General features: G+C 38.3%; 1 protein-coding gene across 11 annotated transcripts in view; it reads right to left on the bottom strand.

Moving 5' to 3' along the window:
* Positions 1-21,784, bottom strand: part of NUMB (NUMB endocytic adaptor protein) — a 194,197-nt gene that overhangs the window by 148,577 nt on the left and 23,836 nt on the right. For 9 of the 11 annotated variants that reach the window (XM_080809641.1, XM_080809632.1, XM_080809634.1 and 6 more), the window contains exon 2: positions 557-689. The exons of the other annotated variants lie outside the window; for them this stretch is intronic. The gene's annotated coding sequence lies outside the window, so the exon portion shown is untranslated. The remainder of the gene's footprint in view (positions 1-556; positions 690-21,784) is intronic. 11 annotated transcript variants of the gene reach the window in all.

The following is a 21,784-nucleotide window of genomic DNA, read 5'->3' as shown; positions in this document are numbered from 1 at the left end:
TGTGTGTAGGTGTTGTGGCTAACAGCCCAGGCTTAGGTCCCTACCAAAAGCTAGCATTAACCACCAGACATATGTATGAGTGTGCCAAGCCTTCGAACAATTCCGGTGCCCCACCATCAAGCTTCCCCCACCCTTCCAGCTACTTCATCTTACGCCACATATTAACAGAGACAAGCTGTTCCCACTAAGCAGGTCTTGTCCAAATTACAAGTACCTGAGCAAAATAAATGACTGGTATGTTTTAAACTACTAGTTAGGGGTGGTTTATTATGTAACAATAGGTAACTAACACAAGCTCATAAATGTAATTTGAAAAATACACAAAAAGAGAAAGAAGAAAAATTTTAATTACCCTAAGTTTCACCACTGTTAACATTTTGACACATATTTTACCATCAAGAAAATATTTTGCTGTGCTCAATTAATATTCCAAATGCTTTGTTTTTACCAGGATAAAGGGCTAAATTTTTAAAGACAGTCAACTGTTTTCATCTAACAAGAAACAGAAAAAACACCAGCATTCATTCTACTTATCTTTACTGTCTCTTTCACATACCTGTCCTTAGTGAGGTGTCTGAGGATGGCTTGTACACCAATATTCCAATCTATGGATGTGAATCAAGATATTAGGTTGGAATAGCAGCCACACTGGACCTCCTCCCTGGGAAGAAGTTGCTGAAGCTCCAAATCTGAAATTTTTAAGGAAAGAAAATGCTAAATATAAAACGTTTCCTTTTTTTTTTAAGATTTTATTTCAGAGAGACAGAGAGTGTGTGTGAGTGAGAGAGCAAGAGCAGGGGGAAGGGGCAGAGGGAGAGAGAGAAGCAGACTTCCTACTGAACACAGAGCTGGATGCGGGGCTTGATCCCAGAACCCCAAGATTATGACCTGAGCTGAAGTCAGACACTTAACAGACTGAGTCACCCAGGCACCCTCAAACACTTCCTTTCAATCATTTATAACTCCATCTTTACAACTGAATGGGGGCTGGTAGAATGGGTTAAGATTACATGTAAGTAATGCACAGGTTTCACTAAAAGTGGAATTGGGTAACGTGGATTCAAGTCCCAACTCTACTTCTTCCTAGATATATGATCTTACATAAGGAACAAATTCTGTGTGTCTAAGTGTCATCATGTGATGAAGACTAAGGTGACTGGATCAAAATTTTGGGCTGGCAGTCAGAAAACCTGGGTTCTAAATTCAGTTATTCTGCCTTGCTGTAAGAACTTTGATACTTTTCTGAGCTCAGATATATCATCTCTAAAGAAAGAGGGTTGCATTAGATAATGGTTCCTGAAATCTAATCTTTAAAAAGATGCCAGCCACGACCGAAGGTGGGTGTAAAGTTACCAACTGTGCTTACTCTGAGACTGTCCTTCCTACTTTTTTCTGGTATCAAAATGGCTTCTTTTATGAGACGATGTGATAGACAGTACTAATTGTTTTATAAATAGAGAGTCAAAATCAAAAGCTGTAGCCCTATGTAAGCAACATAGAATTCTTTTTAGAAATTCTAGTGTCTCTATGATTTCCATGAGCTCTAAAATCCCCTCTATTTCTAACATTCTGTGTATCCATTTGCTACTCAACTAGTTATTTTTTAGGTACCCAATATGTGACAAGTACTCTACTAGTTGGTGGGGGAGCCCAAAAATAAATAAGATTAGTTCCCACTCTAAAAAAAAAATATCTCCCAATCTAATATGAAATTTATATACATAAATCCCAAAGACAATATAACAGGTTAAGTTCTTTTTTTTTTTTTTTAAAGATTTTATTTGTTTATTTGACAGACAGAGATCACAAGTAGGCAGAGAGGCAGGCAGAGAGAGGAAGGAAAGCAGGCTCCCTGCTGAGCAGAAAGCCCGATGTGGGGCTCGATGTGGGGCTCGATCCCAGGACCCTGGGATCATGACCTGAGCTGAAGGCAGTGGATTAACCCACTGAGCCACCCAGGTGCCCCCTGGGTTAAGTTTTCTAATGGAGGCTTTACACCTTTTAAGAGGTGAAATAGTGGAAAGATTTTTAAATTAAGTAGAATTTTATTTTTTTTATTTATTTTTATTTTTTAAAGATTTTATTTACTTATTTGACAGAGATACAGCAAGAGAGGGAAGGAACACAAGCAGGGGGAGTGGGAGAGGAAGAAGTAGGCTTCTTGCCAAGCAGGGAGCCCAATGCAGGGCTCGATCCCAAGACCCCAGGATCCTGACCTAAGACAAAGGCAGACGCTTCATGACTGAGCCACCCCCGTGCCCCTTGTTCTATTTTTTTTAAAGATTTCTTTTTTTAAGTAATCTCTACACACTACATGGAACTTGAACTCACAACTCTGAGATCAAGAGTTGCACACTCCACCAACTGAGACAGCCTGGGGCCTCAAATTAAGTAGGATTTTAAAGTGAGTTTTATAGTTGTATGAGGAATTACTTAACTTCTTTAAATTTCAATTTCCTGATATGCGAAACAGGAATGATTACAGAAAACACAGAGTTGCAGTAAATAGATAAGATGCTCAAAACAAAGTCCAATCCACCCAAAAGGTTAGCTTACACACTTTCCAGAAGACAAATTGAAAATGTATCATGTAGGGATGCCTGGGTGGCTCGGTGGGTTAGGTGTCTGCCTTTGGCTCAAATTATGATCTCCAGATCCTGGGGTTGAGCCCCATGTTGGACTCCCAGCTCAGTGGAGAATTTCCTTCTTCTACCTTTGCCTCTCCTCCTGCTAATGCTCTCTCTGTATCTCTGTCTTAAATGAATAAATAAAATATATTTTAAAAATTAAAATACAAGGGGCGCCTGCGTGGCTCAGTCATTAAGCATCTGGCTCAGGTCATGATCCCAGGGTCCTGGGATTGAGCCCTGTATCAGGCTCCCTGCTCAGCGGGAAGCTTGCTTCTCCCTCTCCCACTCCCCCTGCTTGTGTTCCTTCTCTCACTGTCTCTGTCTCATAAATATATAAAATCTTAAAAAAAAAAAATTAAAATACAATAAAATAAAAAGCAAAATAAATTCACAAGACAATGCAATAGTGTGGTCCTGAATACGAAGAGTACCAGCCCCTAACATTAATTAAGCACTTACTATGTGCCAAAAACTCTTCTAAGCACTCTCCATGGATTATCTCACTTAATCCTGACAAGAACCCTTATGAAATGAACTATTTATATGATAATTTTTTAATACAGTTGGACACAGAAAAGTCAAGTTACTTCCAATATCATAAAACTACTAAGAGGTAGGGTTAGGATTTTTAAAAAGAGAAAAAGGAAAAAATCCAGCAGCATGACTCCAAAGCCCCCTTTTTTATTTTTATTTAACTAAACAACTTTAAAAAAAAAAAAAAAAGATTTTACCAGAACTAGGAGTATTTGCTTCTAAATGATTTTTTTTTAACAGAACAAGGAGTCTTTTAATATGTGTACTTAACACAAATACATAATATAGTCCCTCCCCTTGAAGGACCTACGTACCAATGTGGTGGTATTATTAACAAGTGGTAACATGAATAAGTAATATCCTAACTTTATTTTATTTTTTTTTTAAGATTTTATTTATTTGGGAGAAAGAGACAGAGATAGCAACAAGTGGGGAGGAGTGGGAGAAGCAGACTCCCTACTGAGCAGGGAGCCTGAGGTAGGGCTCCATCCCAGAACCCTGGGATCATGACCTGAGCCAAAGGCAAATACTTAACCAACTGAGCCAACCAGATGCCCTTTTTATTATTATTATTTTTTTATTTAAATGGGCATGGGGCTTGAACTCACAAGCCTGAAAATAAGACCTAAGCTGAAATCAAGAGTCAGATGCTTAACCGACTAATTTTATTCTTTTAAATTTAATTATCTCAATGTTAGGCTTATCTGCAATTTCTTTTTCATTTACTTTAATTCCAGGTATTACTATCTTGAGTTTTCAGAATATACAGGAAAGGCTTATGCAGGCCTAAAGGAAAAATCAGTTTAAAAATGGAAGATAACAGAAACTTATAAATTTATTTTGTATGGACATTTACTTTCAAATAATCACATTTTTTAAAAACTCCACAGAACAAGAACACCTGAGGGACACCTGGGTGGCTTAGTCAGTTAAGTGTCTGCCCTCAGCTGAGGTCATGATCCCGGGGTCCTGGGATCAAGGCCACATCTGTCTCCTTGGCCTGCTTCTCCCTCTGCCTGCCGCTCCCCCTGCCTGTGCTCATTCGCTCTCATTTTTGCTCTGACAAATAAGCAAATAAAATCTTAAAAAAAAAAAAACCAGCTGAATTATATTTCCAATACACGCTCTAAAAAATTTTAGACGTAACTTTCAAAATGTATTTTTAGCCAACAATGTGCTTCATTTCATTTCTTCATTGGCCTGATTCTAGAACAGACTATGTCACTCTGATGTTTTAGTTGAGCTTTAACAGTTGTGTTAAAAGAGAACTAAATACAAAAAAGAAACAAAAACAAAAAAAGAATCTTACAGAGAAATAACAATATATGTAATATAATAAATGCTATCCAAATATACAGAAATTGAATTGTTACTAGAGAGAACACTTGACATGTATTTGATTATAATGAGCCATTAGAATTAAAATAGTCATATTCTGTCCATGATTACATTTCACATCTTTCTGCCTCCATAACAACACAATAACCTAAAATTCTCCTTACTATACTGTAACTATTTTCAAGAAAGCCAATATTCCAGTAACACTAATCAAGGGGTCATAATAATATGAAGATTCACAGTAATTTTCCCAATATCCTCATGCTGGAGGAGGCCAGATGCTATATTAAAAGGGAAATATGAACATGGATTATTTCTAAAATAGCACCAGAAAGGGGGAAAAAGTTTAAATTTCTTTTTTTTTTTTTTAAGATTTTATTTATTTGAGAGAGAGAGAAAGAGAACAAGCGGGGAGGAGAGGGAGACAGGCTCTGCCCGATGTAGGGCTCAATCCCAGGACTCTGAAATCATGACCTGAGCCAAAACCAGATGCTTAACCAACTGAGCCACCCAGGAGTTCCAAAAGTTAAAATTTCTAAAAACACAAATGGAAACACTAGCACTGTGAATTCACAGCACTAAATAAAAGGCTGCTGGTTCCAAGACTGGTTTGCCAAATTTTTCCCTACAGATAAATGTTCAATACCCACTGAACATTTTATACCACTCCAAAATTTAGAGTCTTGCTAATTCTATGAAGTAAAATGAACTCCCAGCTTGGTTTATGTTCCAAATAGCTGTCCCCAGAGGAACAGATCGGAGAAGGGCAACTTAAGCACAACAGTTAAGTTTTATTCAGACCTGGAAAACAAAGAAATCTGACATACTTCCCACACAGAATGTGCCTATGGGAAAAAAAAAAAAAACCCCTATATTATCTATTTAAAAAAAGGAATTAGGGGCACCTGGGTGGTTCAGTAGGTTAAGCCTCTGCCTTCACTCAGGTCATGATCTCAGGGTCCTGGGATCAAGCCCCACATCAGGATCTCTGCTCAGCAGGGAGCCTGCTTCACCTCCCACTCAGCCTGTCTCTCTGCCTACTTGTGATCTCTCTCTCTGTCAAATAAATAAATAAAATCTTTTTAAAAAAATTTTTAAAAATTTAAAAATTTAAAAAGCATTTATTTTTACATTTTTTAACTACAAGAACTATGCCAATTAGAGTAATTATAAAAAGGGGAAGAAACCTTTCCAAATACAAATAAATCCTCCTAGTCAAAACTTAACTCATAAATTGTTTACCTGACTAGATATTTACTTTCATCATACCTGAAGATCTTCATCTCTTTCACTTCCTAGTATCTTTTCAAACGTTTTAGACCCCCTCACCATCCAATCTCAGTTCTGAACGCCATTCAAAAAACAGGTGATTACCTCCTTAATACCCCCTCTTAAAATATGGCCATTAACATCTCTTATTATTTCATTTCACCAAAGCCAAGTGTGGTGTGCTACTCACAACTCCAAGCCTGTGTTCCGTAGCTCCAAACCATTCTTCTCAAAATGGTAGAACACTATACTATTCTCTTAATTATATACAAACTCCTTGCTACTCAAAATGTGTTTCACAGACTGGTACCATCTCAGGTCTTACCTTAGATCCACTGAACAGAATCTGCATTTTAACAAGAACCTCAGGTGATTCATACACAGAAAATTTTTAGAGTCACTGTCCTAATTCATTCATTCAGGGTCGCTTTCCTCCTACTTTACAGTTCCTGAATTACAATTTGGCATATAAGGAATCAGATCCTTTTTCTTTTGAACATATTAAGACCTACCAAAATGAAGTGAGGAATCTTTAAATAAGATCACACTTTCTTCACAACCTTCTTTTCATAAATAACTGTAAGTTCTATGAAGCCAGAGATTTCAATATACCCTCAAGACCAAAACACTGCCAGGTGAATATTTGTAGAAGCAACAGAATAGATACCAGATGATTCCTAAAGTCCTCTGACTTTTAAATCTCTGGCTCTTGCATTTGCTATGTAAGCAAAATTCTATCTAAGAAAAGGAAGCCAAAATATGAGATCATCTAAATGTACAAAATAAAAAATACGCCACTTTAAATGACTTGGTCAAAGTCACTAGGCAGGTTCACTATTAAGTTCTTAAGGCTCAAAAACATTTTTTCATATCATTACATATCTTTTTTAAGTTTTAACCTATTTATTCATTTTAAGTAATAGTCCAAACCCAAGGGCGGGGCTCAAACTCATGACCCTGAGATCAAAACTCATGCTCTTTCAACTGAGCCAACCAGGCCCCCTAGTATCTTATCATTATTACTGTATTTTTTTTCTAAAGATTTTATTTATTTATTTGAGAGAGAAACAGAGACAGTGAGAGAGAGAGAGCACAGTCCAGGAGAAGCAGGCTCCCCAATGAGCAGGGAACCCAACGCAGGGCCGGATCCCAAGACGGTGGGATTACGATCCGAGCCAAAGGCAGATGCTTAACCGAGTGAGCCACCCAGGTGCCCCATTACTGTATTTTATTATTATATTTTAGGCCAAATGACAATACTTCTTCTACATTCACCCTATCATCCAAGTAGCTAGGCAAATGCAAATGTCCAGAAAAGTTATACACTCAGAGCTTAAGGAAGCCTAAAATGTACACACTGCTGGAAAGAATCTGTAAATAAAAACTGAAGATCACATGGTATGATTAGTTTCTTCTATGCCAGAAGAAATAAGTGCTTCCAATCTTTATTGCACTTACGTTGAAACAGGAAAGAAATGAAAAGGAAAGAAAAGAATAAAAATACAGAAGAGACAAAAAAATCAGGGACCACATATGGCAACAAGATAGAGAAAAGAACAGAGGTTAATAGTAATCAAAAGTCTTAAAGAATGTGATTTAGGGACTTAGAAAAGGCAAAAGCAACTACAAAAGCAAAGAGCAGAATAACAACTGAAGCAGCACCCATTTCAGAAACTTCCAATGATGACAGTGCAAGAAATTCTGAGAGGCACCTACATGGCTCAGTTGGTTAAACGTCTGCTTTTGGCTCAGGTCCACAATTACCCAGGGTCCTACCCAGTAATGAGCCTACTTCTCCCTCTCCCGCTCCTCCTCCTTGTGTTCTCTCTCCCTCTATCAAATAAACAAATAAACAAATAAAAATCTTTAAAAAATAAAAAAAATTAAAAATAGGGGCGCCTGGGTGGCTCAGTCGGTTGGGCTCAGGTCATGATCCCAGGGTCCTGGGACGGAGCCCCACATCTGGCTCCCCACTCAGCGGGAAGCCTGCTTCTCCCTTTCCCTCTGCTGCTCCCCCTGCTTGTGAGCTCTCTCTCTCTCTCTCACTGTTCTGTCAAATAAATAAATAAATAAAATCTTTTAAAAAATTTTTAAATAAAAAATAAAAAGAAATTTTGAGAATAAGTAAATTTTAGAATATCTCTGGGCTGAGATACCTGTCTAGCTCAGGTGGTACAGCATGTGACTCTTGATCTGAGAGTCATGAGCTCAAGCCCCACACTGGACTTGGAGCCTACTTTAAAAAAAAAAAAAGCTGTTAATGTATTATTTCTCTCATCTACCATATCCTACATATCTAAATTAATAAGGAACAAGGAAATACATCCCCAACCCTTAGAAATCAATAAAAAGCAAATCAGGATCTAGCATGAGTCTAGAAAAGTTTCCATCGCTCTCTATGAAGATTTTCACTAAAAATAAAAATGGTTAGAAGCACCTGGGTGGCTCAGTTGGTTAAGTGACTCTTGGCTTCGGTTCAAGTCATGGTCTCAGGGTCGTGAGATCGAGCCCCTCTCCCCTGGTTGGGCTATGCACCCAGCACAGAGTCTGCTTGAGACTCTCCCACTCCCAATGAACTTCCCCCTTCCCAGCCCCACTCACACTCCCTCATGGTCTCTCTCTCAAATAAATAAATAAAATCTTTTTTAAATTAAAGATTAAAATAAAGTTTTGATTTCTCACCTTCCTTCTACACCTCATTTTCCCTATCTATATTAGATTTATCCAAAACATCGATGTAATCAGTTCATGCAGAGATTTCTATTTCTAGAAAACATTTCCTAGAAATCTATTATATACAAAAAAATTACGTAAAGGTTGAATCAGGGTGGGGAAAGAACACCAGAACAAGGGACCAAAACAGATATCATAAAGGACTATAAAAATGTAAAGCACCTAGGGGTGCCTGAAGCTCAGTTGGAAGAGCATGCACCTCTCAATCTAGGGGTCAAGTATGAGCCCTCAATAGGGTGCAGAGATTACTAAAAATAAATAAACTTTTTAAAAAGTAAAACATCTACACTGCAAAAGCCATTGTGAAAGAAAGCTAAGACACAAATGACAATTAGGAAAATATCTACAATACAGAGATTTAATACCCTTAACATATAAGAAGTTCCACATGGGCAGAAAGACATGAAAATAAGCTTACAAAAGAAGAAATAAAAGCATAAGCACAAGATGTTAAACTTCACTAGTAATCAAAGAGATGCAAATCATTTTTTTAGGTTTTAATTATTTGAGAGAGAGAGAAAGAGAGTGAATGAACAAGCAAGATAAAGGAGCAGAGGTAGAGGCAGAGATGGAGTGAGAAGCAGATTCCCCACTAGGCAGGGAGCCTGACATATAAGGATGGAGCCCAGAACCCTAAGATCATGACCTAAGCCGAAGGCAGACACTAACAGACTGAGCCACCCAGGCACCCCAAAGAGATGCAAACTATTATCATTATTATTTCAGACTGACAAATACTAAAAATATCAGTAAGAGCCATTATTCCCTAAGGTACATGGAATCTAGCACTCCTATTCACTACTGCTGAGATTATATCTAACAACAGTTTATCATTATAAAAGCTTTCAGGAAAATAACCACACTTCAAAATATGCCCATCCTTTGACCCAAGAGCCCCACTTCTAAAAAAATGTATTCTAGGGATGCCTGGGTGGCTCAGTTGGTTAAGCGGCTGCCTTCGGCTCAGGTCATGGTCCCGGGGTCCTGGGATCGAGTCCCGCATGGGGCTCCTTGCTCAGCAGGGAGCCTGCTTCTCCCTCTGCCTGTGCTCGCTCTCTCGCTCTCTCTCTCTGACAAATAAATGGATAAAATCTTAAAAAAAAAAATCAATAAAAATGTATTCTAAGTAAACATGTGTACAAGCATATATGGACATAAGAGCTATTACATATGCTCAGTACACAGCAGATGTTCAGTAAATCTCTGATGAATAAATACTATTGTTGAATGATGAACATAGTATTGTTTATAATAGCAAAACTATTACCATTACAGAATGTCTACAAATAAACCATGATATAGTCATACTTTGAAATCTTACACAGCCATTAAAAATGATAACAGATCTATAATTATTAATTAGAAATACATCTATAATAAGTTATAGATGTTTAAAAAAAACAGTAAAATGTATGGTGGTTCCTCAGAAAAAATAAACACGGAATTACCATATGATCCAGCAATTCCATTTCTGGGTATATACCCAACAGAGCTGAAAGCGGGTACTTAGATATCTGAACACCAAAGTTCATAGTAGCATTATTTGTAATAGCCAGAAGACAAAGACAACCTAAATGTCCATTGATAGATTAACAGATAAACAAAATGTGGCATATACATATAATGGAATATTAGCCTTAAAAAGCAGTGTTTTGACACATGCTACAACACGGAGGAACCTTGAAAACATTATGCTAAATGAAATAAAACCAGATACAAAAGAACAAATACTATATGATTTCCTGTCTTCGAGATACTCAAAGTAGTCAAATTCATAGAGAGAGAAAGTAGAATGCTGGCTGCCATGGGCTGGGAGGAGGGGAGAATGAGGAGTTACTGTTTAATGTGTACAGTTTCTGTTTGGAAAGATAAAGTTCTAGAGATAGATAGTAATTATGGTTGCACAACAATGTGAATGTACTGAATGTTACTGAACTGTACATTCTTAAATGATTAAAACAGAAAAAAATGGTTAAAACAGTAAATTTTGGGTGCCTGGGTGGCTCAGTGGGTTAAGCCTCTGCCTTCAGCTCGGGTCATGATCTCAGGGGCCTGGGATCAAGCCCCACATCAGGCTCTCTGCTCAGCAGGGAGCCTGTTTCCCCTCTCTGCCTGCCTCTCTGCCTACTTTTGATTTCTCTCTCTAGCAAATACATCTTTTAAAAACATTTAAAAGAACAGTAAATTTTATGTTATTATATACTTTACTACAATAAAAAAATTACAGGGGCACCTGGTTGGCTCAGCCTGTTAAGCATCTACCTTTGGCTCAGGTCATGATCTAAAGGTGCTGGGATGGAGGCCCAATCAGGCTCCCCTGCTCAGCGGGGAGCCTGCTTTTCCCTACTCCCCAACCCCCGCTCATGCTCCTGCTCGTGCTCTCTCTCCCAAATAAATAAATAAAATCTTTAGGAAAATAAAATTAAATTAAAAAATTGTAACAATAACCATAACACATCTTCTAGACTGGAGAAAACCTTTGTGTTTATTATTTTTGAGTCCTATGTTCATAAAAAGTGAGATTAAAAAAATGCATTACTTTGGTTATTCCTGTTTCCAGTCCTATTCAGCACTCCCTACATAAGTCACCAGGAATAGTACCAAATGTATGCCAGTCGGAATGGATAAAATCACCATCACAAGAAAAAACATATGTTGGAGACAATATGGAGAAAAAGGAACCCTTGGTGCACTGCTGGTGGGAATGCAAACTGGTGTAGCCACTCTGGAAAATAGCATGGAGGTTCCTCAAAAATTAAAAAAAGAACTACTCTACTATCCAGCAATCCCACTAGTAGGTATTTACCCAAAGAATAGAAGAACACTAAGTCAAAAAAAATTCTATGTTTACGTTTATAGCAGCATTATTTACAACAGCCAAAAAACAAAAGCAACCCAAGCGTCCGTCAATTGTTGAATGGATAAAAAAAGACACACACAGAATACTATTCAGCCACAGAAAAGAACGAAATCTTGCCATTTGCAACAACATGGATGGAGCTAGAGAGTATAATGCTAAGCGAAATAAGTTACTCAGAGAAAAACAAATACCATGATTTCACTCAGATCTGGAATCTAAGAAACAATACAAAAGAGCAAAGGGGGGAAAAAAGAGAGGGGGGCAAACCAAGAAACAGAGTCTTAATAAGAGAGAACAAACTGATGGTTACCAGAGGGGAAGGGAGAGGGAGATGGGTTAAATAGGTGATGGGGATTAAGGAGTGCACTTATCTTGAGGAGCAGAGTGATGTGTGGAACTGCTGAATCACTATAATGTACACCTGAAACTAACATAATACTGTAGGTGAACTGGATTTAAAAGAAAAACCTGTATTAAAAAACAGCACCAAATGTAAATATTCTTCCTCTGAGGTTCAAAGCACAGCTCTGTAAATTACAGTTTGCATACATATTCTACACAGACACCGAGACAGAGTTAAAACATATAGCTTCTGTGTTTTTTTACTAACTACTTAAGATGAAAGTCAAATTCCTATGTAAATTAACTCATACTCTTCAGCAAAAAACTGAAGCTATCTAGAATATAGCAAAGTAAAGAACCCAAGTAAGAGGAAATATCTCAAATATCTGAATACGGACATGAGAAAGTCACCAGAAAACTGAAGAATAAACTACTGAGATCTGGGCCTTTGAGAAGTCAGTAAGAGAAGGAGCCAAGTCTGATATGAAAGTAAACAAAGCACACATCAAGAACAGAAAGCTCCAACCAATCCTATCTCGCCCCTCACATTCTCTGAGAACCGTGGGACTCTTGCATAACTCAAAATATCTGGTTAGGGCATACCTAGAAAATTCATCCCATAAAGGAACGGCAGGTACTTAGGGGCTGAACCCACATTTAGTTCTAGCTGAATCTTTACTGAGCTCAAGAAACCAGGTGTTTCCAGGTGTAGGAGCAGTGTTCTGCTTAGCCAGGTGCACTCTCACCTCATGAGATGTTGCCCTCTGGCACCCTCTGTAAGCAAAGGGAAGTCAGGTCAACACACTGCTCTCCACAAGAAACCAAGATAACTAACTGTGAAAACATTTAGGTCACAATTAGAACTTAGAGAGAAATAAAATGGAAAAGATGAGTGCATCATGTATATTAAAGAGGAATATCGATCTACTGATCTTCATTTTTCTTTCAACTCTATGCATGCATGGGGGGGTCACCATCAAAAATGTTTAAAATTTGGGGCACCTGGGTGGCTCAGTGGGTTGGGCCTCTGCCTTCGGCTCGGGTCATGATCCCAGGGTCCTGGGATCGAGCCCCACATCGTGCTCTCTGCTCGGCAGGGAGCCTGCTTCCCCCTCTCTCTCTGCCTGCCTCTCTGCCTACTTGTAATCTCTGTCTGACTTGTGATCTCTGTCTGTGAAATAAATAAATAAAATCTTAAAAAAAAAATGTTTAAAATTTGGGGCACCTGGGTGGCTCAGTTCTTTAAGCATCTGCCTTTGGTTTGGGTCATGATCCCAGGTTCCTGGTATCAAGCCCTGTGTGGGGCTCCCTGCTAAGTGGGGAGTCTGCTTGTCCCTCCCCTCTGCTCAAGCTTTTTATCTCTAACAAATAAAAAAAATATATTTTTTAAAAATGTTTAAAGGGGGGGGGCACCTGGGTGGCTCAGGCGTTAAGCATCTGCCTTCGGCTCAGGTCATGATCTCAGGGTCCTGGGATCCAGTCCCGCATCGGGCTCCCTGCTCGGCAGGGAGCCTGCTTCTCCCACTCCTACTCCCCCTGCTTGTGTTCCCTCTCTCTCTCTCTCTCTCTCTCTCTCTCTCTGTCAAATAAATAAATAAAATCTTAAAAAAAAAAAAATGTTTAAAGGGGTACCCAGGTGGCTCAATCGGTTAAGTATCTACCTTGGGCTCACATCCTGATCTCAATGGTTTGGGAACAGAGCCCTACATCGAGCTCCCTACTCAGTGGGGAGCCTGCTTCTCCCTCTGCCCTTCCCTCCCCTGCTCGTGCTCTCTCTCTCTCTCTCAAATAAATAAAATCTTTAAAAAACAAAAATTAAAAATTAAAAAATGTTTAAAATTCACTGTTGTAGAGAAATGTATGTACATGTGCACCTGAAGATAAGCAAGAATATCTCTAATACCAACAAAATGGAAAAAAAAAATGTCCATCTTTTTTTTTTTAAACAATGTCTATCTTTAGGAGAAAAGATAAACTATAATACATATACCTGAGAAAATAAGTAACAGTTACATATATTGATATAGGTGAATCTTAAAAACATAATATTGATTAGCCAAAGCAAATAAATTTATGCAGTAAAACAAAACAAGAATATATGTATACTATGAGTCCATTTTTATAGCTAAAAAATAAGCAATACTAAATAATAAATTTTTGAAATACATACAAATGTGGTAAACTTAAGGAAGGAAATAACAAACAAATCAAAACAAAAATTCCGAATAGTTTTATCCCTGGTAGAGAGACAGGTGAATGGAAATCAAGGAGAAACATACCAACAATACTAGTAATGTTCTATTCCTTAACCTGGGTGATGAGTTCACAGGTACTGGTTTTATTATATGCTTCATTACTTACATACACAACACCATATTCTTGTCTGAGTATCATATACTTCATAATGGGAAGAGAAAACAGAAAAGGAAGGAGGACAGACATTTGTAACACAGATCAACATCAACATCCTATCTCTCTTGCAAGGCAAGGTAGATTTCCATTAAGTACAGGCTCCATCCAGAAACTCCACTAAAAAAATTTTTTTTGTTTCAAGAGCACAAACTGGGGTGCCTGGGTGGCTCAGTCAGTTGCATGTCTGACTCTTGGCTCAGGTCATAATCTCAGGGTCATGAGACTGAACGATCGAACACCCCCTACCCTGGCTCCGTGCTCACCTGGGCTCTGCGCTCAGCCTTAGCTCAGAGTCAGCCTCCCTGCCCCTCCTCCTACTCACGTGGCATGTACTCTCCCAATAAATAAATAAAATCTTTAAAAAATAAAAGAAGAAGAAGAGCACAAACCTGAAATGAGATGCAAGTAGGTAAGTTATCTATCCTCAGTTTTCAAAACTTAAGATAATGCCTAATGTAATATAAAAGAAAGAAAAGTAATTTAATACATTGTAATACTGAAATGTTCAGGTATAACCATCCCAGCATACATTATTAAGGAAATTGACACTTGCACACATACACAGAAATGCCATGCACATGACATCTACAAATGTAGACTGACACAACTGAGTTGTATTAGAGAATCAGAAGCCAAAAGGGTCAATGCCATTGGTAATGATTTTCCAAAAACAGTTAACAACTCTTGTTAAAGTTCTGAAGAAAACAAAGTATAATCCACGCTCCGTTTACTAAGCAGTTGCATTCCTAGAAAATTTAGTGTCTATTAAAACCATGCAAAAAATTACTATGTTTAAATGTATAACAGAATTAGCATTAGGTAAGTACAAACAGGTTTTTCACCTACGAGAGCTGGGAAAATGTTCAAAAATCATGCAGAACTGTCTCAGACATTGTGGAATGTATGGCATTCCTGGCTTCTGCTCATTGAATGCCAATGCTGCACCTACCCCACCCTAATCATTGTGGCAACCAAAAGTGCACCTTCAAAGATTCAAAGATTCATAGGGGTCCTGACCCCACTGAGAACCAGTGACTTCTAGAAAGGCTAAGTCCCAGTGTGGTTTCCAGACAGCCTTTATTTTCACAACACCATAAAGCTAAAGGAAATGATAAAGTCTACCCAATTTCTAACTTTGGGAAAGAAGAGTGGTGCCTGGCTGGCTCAGTTCTCGGGGTCATGAGTTTGGGCCCCACATTGGGTAGAGAAATTACTTAAATAAATAAAAACTTTAAAGAAAAAAAGAATTCCTCATTCAGTGAAGAAATTTATTATTAGATAAAGTATATAGGCAGATTAAAACCCAAGGATCAAAAATAAATAAATAAATATTAAAATAAAATAAATAAAAAAATAAAACCCAAGAATCCTCACCTCCAAAGAAAGTGACACATCAAACCAAAGTTTGGCAATTTTTTCACCCATCTGAAAGCAATCTTTGAGGACAGTGTTATTTTTGCAAAATACAACAAAGGTCCCAATTGAAAAACATTGTAATACTCAAAAAGTATGTTACAGTTTACAAAGTATACTTAATTTTAATCTTTATAATAATTCGATTAAGACAGATATCATTATTTTTTTAGTATTACTTGTAAGGAGAACAATCTCAAAAAAATTCAAAGTCACAGAGCTGGTAAACTGAGAGACAGGACTTTAAGCCCTCTGATTTCAAATCCTATGTTCTTTCCATCAAACTATACTGCTTCACAAAGATTCATTATAGCAATACAGATTTAAAAACTCATCAGGTACATCTGGGTGGCTCAGTCAGTTAAGCGGCTGCCTTCAGCTCAGGTTACACTCCCAAGGTCCTGGGATGGAGCCCCACACGGGGCTCCCTGCTTCTCCCTCTGCCTCTGCTGTTCCCCCTGCTTGTGTTCTCTCTCTTGTTCACTCTCTCCCTCTCAAATAAATCAATCTTAAAAAAACAAAACAAAACAAAACAAAAACTCAGCCAATACAAGAGAAGTGTTAATGGCAAAAGAGCAACATAAAGCATCTTGAGCTATTCTGAGTACAGCGGACTACCTATAGTAGCTATTTCTCAATACGAGAATATTTTTAAGATTTTTTTTTTTAAGTAATCTCTATACGCAACATGGGCCTTGAATTTACAACCCCAAGATCAAGAGTTGTATGCTCTACGAACGGAGCCAGTCATGCAGCCCAGAATAAAGGTAAAATCTTAGCAATTACCATGACATACAGTATCTAATTATTTTCCAATATCAAAGATTCTGGATCAGGGTGCCTGAGTGGCATCCTCTGAGCCTGGCATCAGGCTCTCTGCTCAGCAGGAATCCTGCTTCTACCTCTCACACCACCCCTGCTTGTGTTCCCTCTCTCACTGTTTCTCTCCTTGTCAAATAAATACTGTAAATAAATAAATAAATCTTAAAAAAAAAACAACTCTGGATCATAATTTTATTCAATCTTCTACTTAATCCAACATTCCAGTAATCTCACCATAGATTCTGACAGTTAAAAAATTAACAGTCTTTTTAAAAATCTTTCCATGTGGGGGTGCCTGGATGACTCAGTAGATTAGGTGACCAACTTGATTTCGGCTCAGGTCATGATCTCAGGGTCCTGGGATCCAGCCCCATATGGGGCTTTGCACTCAGTAGGGAGTCCACTGGAGGATTCTCCCTCCCTCTCCCTCTGCCCCTCCCCACACCATGCGCTTGCTCACTCACTCACTCTCTCTCTCAAATAAATAAATAAATAAATCTTTAAAAAAAAAAAAAAAGGAAATAAAACCCTTTCCGTTTGGGAAGAAATGCATAACCATTAAGAACTTCATAAAAAATGGTGCCTGGGTGGCTCAGTCATTAAGCATCTGCCTTCAGCTCAGGTCATGACCCCTGAGTCCTGGGATGGAGCCCAGCATTGAGCTCCCTGCTCAGTGGCAGGCCTGCTTCTTCTCTCCCACCCCCCTGCTTGTGTTCCCTCTCTCAGTGTGTCTCTGTCAAATAAATAAATAAAATCTTAAAAAAAAAAAAAAGAATTTCATAAAATCTCAGTTTAGCCGAAGAATCTCTAACGTAGTCCCTAGATTAGTCCTCTCAGAAAAAGTTCTCTAAAGTTTATTTGAGAATAACAACATGAGAAGATGGCATACTGAATTAGTTCTCATTCATGTAGATTAACTTTAAAACTCTAAATGGTGCTGTGCTATGCTTCTTAATTGATAATACACTTCCATAGTTGCAAACATCCATATCCACACAACAGTTTATAAGACAAGACAAAAATAAAAGCAAAGGCATACTCAGGGCTTGATGTAAGAGGAAAAGGAAGTAGTATGTCTTATTATTTCAGCTGAAGAAATAAGGAAGTAAGATCATTTATCAGCAAGCACAATCTTCTTAGACACATCTCCAAAGGGCAGAATAATATACCAAGTTTTCCCTAAAGAAGAGTGGACAATAATCTACATGACTCATCCCTCCACTAATTCAAACCCAAAACTCAAGAAGAAAGAATAATTTGGGCGCCTGGGTGGCTCAGTGGGTTAAAGCCTCTGCCTTCGGCTCAGGTCATGGACCCAGGGTCCTGGGATCGAGCCCCGCATCGGGCTCTCTGCTCGGCAGGGAGCCTGCTTCCTCCTCTCTCTCTCTGCCTGCCTCTGTCTACTTGTGATCTCCATCTGTCAAATAAATAAATAAATATTTAATTTAAAAAAAAAAGAAGAAGAAAGAATAATTTGACATTTCTATTTTAAAAGAAAAATTTTTTTTCCATTTATGCTTCTAAATTCATGGGTAAAGTTTGACTGGAGTGAAGACTTTAGGAATTACAACATGAAAGCATATCAGTTATAAACTATACGCACAAGCTGCAAGTCTTATGTATTTTTTTAATTTAATTTTTATTTTTAAGTAACGTGGGGCTCGAGCTCACAAACTTGAGATCAAGAGTTGCATGCTCTACAGACTGAGTCAGTCAGGCACCCCTGTCTTACAGTATTTCATCCCTCCTGAGGAACTTTACTCAGTCATAACTATGGTTGTCTAAGCCAAAATCTCTACTTGAAACAAGACCTTATTTTCTCCTTCATGTACAGTTACTTCCCTTTTCCAGGCTTGAAATTCAATCCATTACAACTTCCATAATCTCTATGATATCTATACCTAATGCACTGACTTTTTTGATTAGTAGCTAATGGAAAGTGTATGCAATAGAGCTTAAAAGACTTTCGGCTCAGGTCATGATTCCATGGTCCTGGGATCAAGTCCCGCATTGGGCTCTCTGCTCAGCAGGGAGCCTGCTTCTCCGTCTCTCTCTGCCTGCCTCTCTGCCTATTTGTGATCTGTCAAATAAATAAATAAAATCTTAAAAAAAAAAAAAAGAATTACCAATCACCTAAATATTTCTAAAATGTTACCACAAATACAAAGAACTAAACACTTCAGCACTTTATTATATTGAAAAAAATTACAATTCATCTTGAAAAACCTGCAATTCAAAGTTGCTAAGACACAGATTAAAATTAGATTTAATATTTTTTTAAAGATTTTATTTATTTATTTGCGAGAGAGAGAGAGAGAGAGAGAGCGAGAGCGAGAGCGAGCGAGCACAGGCAGACAGAGTGGCAGAGGGAGAAGCAGGCTCCCTGCGGAGCAAGGAGCCCGATGTGGGACTCGATCCCAGGACGCCGGGATCATGACCTGAGCCGAAGGCAGCCGCTTAACCAACTGAGCCACCCAGGCGTCCCTAAAATTAGATTTAAATATAATCACCCAAAAGTCCCAAACACGCCATATCCCCAGATACATTTGCAAAAATTTGAAATACTGACTGACACGTGTTTTAGGGTTATTATATATTATATATATTATATACGGATATCTTTATCTATATAGATACAGATATAGCTGTCTAAATAAGAAATCAATAAAGAATTATAGGATTATAGGATTCACACAGAACATAACACTGCCATATATACACCACTTACTATATGCTAGGCATTGTTCATAGAATTCAGATACAAGAGTGTATATAACCTCATTTCATCAGCACAAAAAAACAAGAGGTAAGGGCTATAATTCCAATTTTAAAGATGAGAAACTGTAACTTTGAAAGATTAAAAAGGCTTCTAGTTGGCACAGTAAGTTTATCCAAGAACAATATGCAAATGTGTCAAATACATAAATAAATAATGTATAACTAGCTCAAAAAATAATACACATATCTCTCAAGAAGTGACAGGGAACGTAACTGCAAAATGGTAAGCAATGATGAAGCCAAAAGCCCACAAGGGTCCTAGTCCAAAAATAACCACCTGGGAGTTTGGCTTCCCTGGGGAAAGGGACTAAAAGTCTTCCATACAAGTAAGACAAAGGATTTTCCAGAGCTAGGACTCAAGTAGCGTGCCATATAAAGAAAACAACTTGGGAGGGGGGGTGCCTGGGTGGCTCAGGTGGTTATAGCCTCTGCCTTCAGCTCAGGTCATGATCCCAGGGTCCCCGGATCCAGCTCTCTGCTCAGCGGGGAGCCTGCTTCCTCCTCTCTCTCTGCCTGCCTCTCTGCCTGCTTGTGATCTCTGTCTGTCAAATAAAGAAAAAGAAAAAAAGAAAGAAAGAAAGAAAACAACTTGGGGCACCTGTTTGGCTCAGTCAGTGGAGCATGTGACTCTCAATCTCAGGGTTCTGAGTTCAAGCCCCAAGTTGGTTGTAGAGCTTACTTAAAAATAAGAAATTTAGGGATGTCTGGGTGGCAGAGTTGACCGAGCATCCAACTCTTGGTTTCAGCTCAGGTTATGATCTCAGTCAGGGTCAGGAGACAGAGCCCTGTGTCAGGCTCTGTGCTCAGCTCGGAGTCTGCTTGAGACTCTCTCTCCTGCTCCCTCTGCCCCCTCCCCACAGCATACATTCACTATCTGTCTTTCTCTCTCAAATAAGTAAATCTTTAAAAAAATAAAATAAAATCTTTGAAGAAAAGAAAACAACTTGCCAACTCTCCTAGGACTATGGTTCATAGTAAATAACTTCTACAGAGGTTGCAAGACACACACACACAGTTTCAAAATCAAGAAAGTAACCAGGATAACCAGTTAGCTCTGAAACTGGTTCTGCAACATTCACACTATCACCAATATCTCTGAGGGGCAGGAACTCTAAGCCTGGCTCTAGAACTAGGGTCCAGAGGCAAAGATAAAACTTATACTACAAGGAGAGAGGAGAACATAGAGGGACAGCGAAAGTTTCCTGAGTCTCAGTAATATTTAATATATCTGTAAAGGGGGTAATATTAAAAATATATAAAGAATGTATACAAGTCAACACCAAAAAGACCCCAAATGTTCTGGTTAAAATAGGCAAAGGACCTAAATAGGCATTTTTCCTAAGAAGACATACAAATGGCCAATAGACACATGAAAACATGCTCAACACTACTAATCACCAGATTAGTAATCAGCTCATTTCATAAGGTAACCAGAAAAAACCTACCATTCTTAAACCTTTCCTACATTCCCAACAAACCAAAGCCACAATGAGGTACCACCTCACACTAGTCAGAATGGCTATTATCCAAAAGAAAAGAAATAACAAGTGTTGACTGAGGATGTGGAGAAAAGTGAACCCTCATGTACTGATGGTAGGAATGTAAGTTGGTGCAACCACTGTAGAAAACAGTATGAAGGTTCCTCAAAAAATTAAAAACAGAAATACTGTATGATCCAGTAATTCCACTACTGGGTATTTACCCCCCCACACACCCAAAACAAAAACAAAAACAAACCCCTCAGTATTATTCAAAAAGATATGGGGCGCCTGGGTGGCTCAGGGGGTTAAGCCTCTGCCTTCGGCTCAGGTCATGATCTCAGGGTCCTGGGATCGAGCCCCACATCAGGCTCTCTGCTCAGTGGGGAGCCTGCTTCCCCCTCTCTCTCTTCCTGCTTCTCTGCCTACTTGCGCTCTCTCTCCCTCTGTCATATAAATAAATAAAATCTTAAAAAAAAAAATATATATATATATATATATATACACACACATACATACCCTTGTGTTCAATGTGGCATTATTTACAACAGCCAAGACACAGAAATAACCTCAGTGTCCATCAAAAGATGAATGGATAAAGAAGATGGTGGTGTACACACACACGAATATTACTCAGCCATAAAAAAGAATGAGGTTTTGCATTTGCAACAACATGGATAGACCCAGAGAGTATTATGCTAAATGAAATAAATCAGACATTAAGAGACAACTGCCACATGATTTCACTTATATGTGGCATCTAAAAAAACAAAACAAAACAGAAACAGGCTTATAAACACAGAGAACAGATTAGTGGTTGCCAGAAAAGGGGGGGGGGGCAAATAGGTGAAGGGGATTAAGAGGCACAAACTTCCAGTTATAAAATAGAAGTCACAGAGATGAAAAGTACAGCATAGGGAATATAGTTAATAACAACCTTGTATGGCCACAGACAGTGACTACACTTAAGTGATGAGCACTGCATAATGTCCAGAATTGTTGAATCACTGCACTGTGCACCTGAAACTCATATAACATTGTATGTCAACTATACTTCAATAACAAAAACTTAAAGAAAAAATAGAAAAAGAAAAAATAGAAAATAAAATTGTACTTTCCATAAAAAAATACATAGAAGACAACTAAATCTGCTATTGTATCTGAATGACACTCCA

Source organism: Martes martes (assembly GCF_963455335.1).
Source record: "Martes martes genome assembly, chromosome: 7".
Classification (NCBI taxonomy): Eukaryota; Metazoa; Chordata; class Mammalia; order Carnivora; family Mustelidae; genus Martes; species Martes martes.
This window is presented reverse-complemented; position numbering and strand designations above follow the sequence as displayed.